Consider the following 7,679-nt stretch of genomic DNA (forward strand, 5'->3'; position numbering starts at 1 on the left):
ATCCGTAAGCTACGCCTCCACACCACCATTGAGGAGGAGAACATGGTGTCACCCAACCAGATGAGGAGGCACGAGGTGCTACCCATAGGCCAGATCGACTTGATCAAAGACCCCAGATCGGAGCCGGCCAGGGCAGAAGACTCAACACGAGGCAAAGAATCGCACGACCAACTCGCCCTGGCTGCCGTAGACTCCCAGCTTCGATGTGTGCTAGGGCCGCACGCGTCTCATGATCGAGAGGGGCAGGCCCTGCCGCCACCATGCTCGCCGGCAGCGGCGGCGGCGAGGAGGAGTTGCGGACGTGCGGAGACCAGCGGGTACGGCTGGGGACGCCCTGGTGTCGCCTACGAGCGACACAGGAGCGAGATCCAGTTTCCATATCGTTTAGTCATCTCATAGAATGATGGAAACAGAGGGTAGATGAAGAAGCAGCATATATATAGAACCCTCAATTATCAATATTTCTTTCAGTATAGGATTGCTTTTGAGGTAATTAAAGAAGATTAAAGATGTCTATCGTGCAACTTTCATGCGGCTAGTAATGGCATTGGTCATCACATAATAACTAACCTTTGTAATGAACCGAGTGAAATGTAAATTATTGCCACAACTGAAGTCGTACTAGTACACACGGTACAACAATAAAAGCATGGACCAAAAGGTGGGTGCTAAATTAAACTTTCACACACCAATCTTACACGAGATGGTTATATAAGCCAGCCGAAGGGTATCGGTGACATGTTACACTTGCTCATTATACAAGGGGACTCCCACTAGTTTTTGACACTGGTTATTCATGTCCGTGATAATACAAAGTGAGCTAGGGCATACTAGGGATTGGAAGCATCAGGAATTTCACCTTCACACAGTGAAACACTCATGGAGAGGTATCACGTTCTAGATGGTCGAGGAACCTTCACATCCACATCCAGATCCATATAGACCCTTATATCATGTCATCATCAACCACAATTTTGGAATCGGAAACTCTGATGTCCGGGTGATACGAACCATGTGCATACTAGTATTTTCCTCACCATGCTCGTACTAGATAGACAGAGCAAGCAGAATGTAGACCATCAGCTACAGAGTGAGCGAAAGATAATTTTTTTTGGCAAGACAGATGTGTTAGAACCGCTCTTTCACACGGATGGATGGAGGTAGAAGAAGGAGGAGCACACAGTACTGGAGTTTCACCCGGCTACATACAGCCCCGTTACTATTTCTTTCCAAAGCACCAACTGCCTCGCGAAACAAACACAAGAGCATACAGTTTTGTAGCCAACTGCAGCGCAGCCCCTACGCTTTCGCTGGGCACGCACGCACGACCTGCATGCCCGGCCACATGCGCCCACGACGCGCTCACCGCGGCCGTTTCCAGTGCATCGCTAACCGGCCGTTTCCAATGCATCTAACCACCTAGCTAGCTCACATGGCTGTAGACTCACGTACCACCACGCCATGCACATGCGCGCACACACACGTTACTAGTAGACACACTACACACACGCCACGCTGCTCCGCCCCGCCCGTCCCGCGCGTCACCGACGCGTCCGACGAGCCCGACGATACCAGTGCGTTCCGTCCGTCCCGCGCGCATCCGTCGCGCCCGACCACACACGCCGTGGCTTATTCCAACACACACCCTAAGCCACGGCCTAGAGGAGTCCGTCGTCGTCGTTGTCGTCGTAGCCGCACTTCCCACGTCCCCGCGCTCCCGCCGCGCACGTACGCGATCTACGCAACCAGGTCCAGCGCCTCGACCCGGTCCATGTCCGCGGTCCCGACGCGCCCGACACGTCCGGTACGCACCCATAACACGCACCGGTCGCGCCCGGCTCGCCGCCGCGCTTATTGCCCTGCACCGCTGCGCCGTCAACCGCAGCGCAGCGCCTCCACGGTCGTCGCGCCGAGCCGCCGTGGCCTCTGCGCCACCACGCAGGTCCTCCGCGACCTCCTCGTCTCCACGACCGCCGCTGCTCGTTGCGCGCACGGCATGACGCCACACCGCCATGGACTCGCCGCGCGTTGCCGACGCCACGCGCTCGCCGCGCGCCCGGCATCACGCCACACCGTTGTGGACTCGCCACGCGTTGATGACGCCAAGACCTTCATGTCCGCCGTGCACCGCGCGCACCGCGGACGCCACCGCGCACCACGGCCACCCCTCGAACCTGGCTCTGTATACCAATTGTTGGAACCACTCTCTCACACGGATGGATGGAGGTAGAAGGAGGAGTACACAACACTGGAGTTTCACCCGGCTACATACAACTCCGTTACTATTCCTTTCCAAAGCACCAACTGCCTCGCGAAACGAACACAAGAGCATACAGTTTTGTAGCCAACTGCAGCGCAGCCCCTATGCTTTCGCTGGGCACGCACGCACGACCTGCATGCCCGGCCACATGCGCCCACGACGCGCTCACCGCGGCCGTTTCCAGTGCATCGCTAACCAGCCGTTTCCAATGCATCTAACCACCTAGCTAGCTCACATGGCTGTAGACTCACGTACCACCACGCCATGCACATGCGCGCGCACACACGCTACTAGTAGACACACTACACACACACCACGCTGCTCCGTCCCGCACGTCCCGCCTGTCTCGCGCGTCATCGACGCGCCCGACGAGCCCGACGAACCCGACGACACCAGTGCGTCCCGTCCGTCCTGCGCGCATCCGTCGCGCCCGACCACACACGTCGTGGCTTATTCTAACAAGATGAAGCAGTATACTTTATTTATCCATTAGTCTGTTGCATGGGTTTATAGATTTTTAAAATAAAATTACCGCTACAGTAGAGATTAAGAAAAACTCTGTTACCAGCGGACGGACGGTTCTCATGGCGGTTGCAACTAATGTTCCTCCTTTCATATCTGAATCCTCAATTGCTTGGCCGACGCCCAGCACAGAGCACACGAGCTCCAGATCTGGGCTTCGATACCTCTTTTGGAGCTAAGAGCCGACTTCGAGCTCCCTCCCTCCCTCCTAGCGAAGCAACCCTTGTCCTGATTCTGTCCCAGCTTTGTGCTTATTATCAAGCACTGGAGTAAATCATGCTCAAAATGCCATTGACTATTAGGTTTAAAACAAATAATGATGATCACATTAGTTGTTTGAACAGTCAAATTAGCTGGTTCGGAATTCCTGTGCTGCAAGACTTCAGAATGTTCTTTTGGCATTATGGTCGCTGCGTTACAAAACTGGGACGCAAGTGAGTGCTTTGGAATTCCTGTGCTGCAAGACTTTAGAATGTTCTTTTGGCATTATACTAACTCAAGTGGGCGTTGCGTGTGAAAACGCTTAAGGTTGTCCAAGGGGACGACAACACACAGTTTTTCCATATGGTTGCAAATAGTAAACATAGGAAGAAGATCATACAGCTTGAACAGGATGAGGGAACAATAGTGGGGCATGAAAATTTGAAAACGTATATTTCCAACTATTATAAAAGCCTTTTTGGACCTCCCAATACTTCCACAATTACAGGCAGCGGAGAATGATGTTCTCTCTGCACCGTTTACTGAAAAAGAAGTTCATCTGGCCATAACTGAAATGAAGCCGAATAAAGCACCGGGACCAGATGGGTTTCCAGCTGAATTCTATAAGAAATGTTGGCATATCATTAAAGATGATCTTATGCCTATGTTTCATGATTTTTTTCGATGGCCATTTGGAGTTGTTTCACCTAAACGTTGGTACGATAACGTTATTACCGAAGAAGAATGAGGCGGTCCGGATAGAACAATTTCGACCCATTTGCCTTCTGAATGTGAGTTTTAAAATCTTCACAAAGGCTGGAACCAATAGATTGACACAAATTGCTCACTCAGTGTTTCAACCTAGTTAGACAGCATTCATGCCGGGACGACACATACTAGAAGGAGTAGTTGTCTTACATGAAACACTTCATGAGATTCACTCGAAGAAACTAGATGGGGTTATCTTAAAAGTGGATTTCGAGAAGGCTTATGATAAAGTAAAATGGCATTTTCTTCAGCAGGCAATGCGCATGAAGGGTTTTAGTGAAACCTGGAGGCACCAGGTGGATACTCAAGTCCAGAAGGGTAGTGTCGGAATTAAGGTGAACGATGATATTGGTCACTACTTCCAGACGCATAAGGGGTTGAGACAAGGGGATTCCATGTCACCCCTTCTGTTCAATATTGTGGTAGATATGTTGGCCGTCATTATTGGCAGGCCAAGCAACATGGTCATGTAGAGGGTCTAGTTCCTCATCTGGTTGATGGAGGGGTGTCCATTCTACAATATGCTGATGAGACTATTCTTTTCATGGAACATGACATGACTAAGGCACGTAACATGAAACTTATCTTATGTCTATTCGAACAATTGTCTGGCTTAAAGATCAATTTCCATAAGAGTGAGGTGTTCTGTTTTGGGAAGACCAAAGACGAGGAACATACTTACAGACAATTGTTTGGATGCGAATTAGGTGCTTTACCATTCGGTTAGTTGGGTATTCCAATTCATCACCGTAAATTACCCAATAAAGAATGGAAATGTATTGAAGAACGAATTGAAAAAAACTCAGCTGCTGGAAGGGCAAGCTGATGTCATATGGAGGTTGACTAGTTCTGATTAACTCAATACTAGCATGCCAATGTTTTTTACTTTCGTTCTTCAAAATTCCGAAAGGGGTCCGAAAGCGACTTGATTTCTTTAGATCTTGATTCTTTTGGCAGTCTGATGAGGCCAAGAGGAAATACCGTCTCGCGCGATGGGATATCCTTTATCGACCTAAAGACCAAGGGGGTCTCGGTATTGAGAACTTGGAGATTAAGAATAAATGCCTTATGAGCAAATGGTTGTACAGGTTAGGGACAGAGCCGGAGGGCATGTGGTCTCAAATCCGGCGCAATAAGTATTTGCACTCGAAAACGCTAGCCCAGGCTACCATCAGACCAACTGCTTCACCGTTCTGGAAGGGACTTATGAGAACGAAGGATATGTTCTTTCGTAGGGTCAAATTCTTGGTTGGCAACGGGATGTCAACAAGATTTTGGGAGGATACATGATTAGGAGAGATACCTTTGGCCTTACAATATCCTATCCTTTACAATATTGTGCAACTTAAGGGAGATTACGTAGGTATCGTCCTTCAAACTATTTCCTTGAACATCCAGTTCAGACATACGTTAGTAGGTGAGAGATGGACAGCCTGGATGCACTTGGTTCGGAGATTGATTAAAGTTCGACTCTCCGACATGCCGGACTCTACACAATGGAAGTTAACTAAAATGGGATATTTACGTTGAAATCCTTTATACGGATCTGATTAATTCTGGGCCCCTCTCAAGGTCACTTCATATATGAAAGGTTAAGGTTCCTTTGCGGATTAAATTTTTTATGTGGTTTGTCCACAAGCAAGTAATACTCATAAAGGACAACTTACTTAAGAGGCGATGGGCAGGTAACTCGCGGTGTTGTTTTTGTGCTCAGGATGAGACAATACAACATTTATTCATTGAATGCCCACTTGCCAAGTTACTTTGGAGAACGATTCATATAGCTTTTAATATTAATCCCCCAGTAGATATTGCGTATTTTTTTGGGACGTGGTTAGCTGGGGTTGAACAGATCACGACAGCTAGTATTCGGATTGGAATATGTGCGTTACTATGGGCTATATGGAACTGCAGAAATGATATAATTTTTAACAGACAACACAACTTAACTTTTTTGCAGGATATCTTCAGAGCTATAGCTTGGATCCGTACATGGCTCTTACTCACTCATATGGACTCCAGGAAGCCTTTGGTTACTGGGTGCAACCAATGGGAGATGGTGGCTTGGGCTATATTCAACCGGTTCGGATGGTGTTCGCATAACAGGATAGGAGGCTAGAGAGCTTGTCCTTATTATCACCGTATCGATTGTTTTTGGCCCTTTGTATTTTTCAGATTTATGTGCTATGACTTGCTCCGTTTGTGAGCTGTAAGACCTTTATGATGATACTTTCTGGATTTTTAATAAAAGGGCCGCATGCATTATCATGATGCAGAGGCCGGGGGTATACCTTCATTTCCAAAAAAAAAAAGTGCTTTGATTCTGAATGTGACAGCTCAAAATACTCTTTTTGGCGGTTTATCTCTTCTGCTAGCAATATATATTCTGCTTAGTGCTCTTTGGGACTAGTAATTACAATGTCAATGCTTTACTTCGGCACCAATCCTATTAGTTTAGTGTTTTTTAACTGATGAAAATAGCTTATAGGGTAGTAGTAAATAGACATGACCTAACTGATTTTATTTTACAAAGCAAGCAAGCCAACAAACATTTTTTTTGCAAGGCTTCAAATGCTACCAACCACATACAACAAGGCGAGGGAACTCTCCAGAAGGCAAAGAGGTTGCAGAAGAAGCGAATGTGCTACGCCATCATCCTTCTCCTGGTGATAGTAGTTATCGTCGTGGTCGCGGTTATCCAGCCATGGAAGAAATAAGTAACTTTTGGGCACGACCTGAAACCCAACATCTCGGCGCGGCGGAATATATATATTGTTTTTCTGTTTTGCGCAATCTGTATAGTTCTGGGACCGATTCACACTCTTCTTTCTCGCTGTACCGCCATGTTCAACTAGACAAGCCCATTTTTTTTTTGCCCATATGCTGGAGGCTGCTGCTATTCTTCCTTTTCCTTTTTTGAGTTGAGGCATGCTGATATTTGTTTGTGTTTCGTTCGTGTGCTCCAACTAGAGGTGAAATGACAGAAATATGCATCCATCCTAGCTTGTTCCTGAAATGAACGTGCACCATACTAGCACAACTTATGAATGTTTTTGCGGTTTGTTGACGGATCTAAAGCTCATTCATCTTGCCTCAAGCACATCATCCTTTAATTGTCAGCTTGTTTCTGTCTAAGAAGCAACGACTCTGTCCTTGTACTGCACTATATATAATCTCATTCGGTGATCGGTCTCTGGGAAAGAAGTAAAACTGGAACTTCACTTAACTAGAGTGCCAGACATGCCCAAGAATAAGCTGAGACATACAAAAATCTTGTTTCAGACACTTGATGGAGTAGACAAGAATCAACCGAGAAAATTTTATGTTATACACTTTGTGCAAAGCCCAGCCTCAGAGTTTTCAGCTGTACCGCTCATCAACATCCATATCAGAGAGTAATAGCATGTCCTTTGGCAATAAATCATCTGCTCAAATTTGAAATGGAGTTAACAAGATAGACAAGGCACCCCAAAATCATCTAAATCACATAGCAGCCTAGCTACGATGCATTCACAGAACAAATGATAGAACGACGACTCTTATCTCAAAACAAAAAAAATTCTCACCACCTCTCTCACCGCTTCCCATTGTAACTTGTTTGTTCATGCTGATACATCCGAGACATGTGCCATGAATTTTAAAGCACATTTGTGTTCTCTGCCGCTTAAATGATAGAAAAATGTAAGTGTATATGGTGGTATATTGGCGATATCATGAGTGTTTTCGTTGCTTTCATGCATACAGTATTGAACATATAAACCTTCAAGAACTCCTAGGCAGAACCGTTGCCTCCATGTTGCTCTATAAACGCTGTTGCCACCGCCTGTAATTTTCGTGCCCCGCCAAGGGCATCTTAGTAATTTCACGTACATGCACGTACAGGGTATAAAAGTCACCCGCTGCGATGGAGAAACCCTGCCGTCGCCCG

Source organism: Triticum aestivum, chromosome 1A (genome assembly GCF_018294505.1).
Source record: "Triticum aestivum cultivar Chinese Spring chromosome 1A, IWGSC CS RefSeq v2.1, whole genome shotgun sequence".
In the NCBI taxonomy this organism is placed as follows: Eukaryota; Viridiplantae; Streptophyta; class Magnoliopsida; order Poales; family Poaceae; genus Triticum; species Triticum aestivum.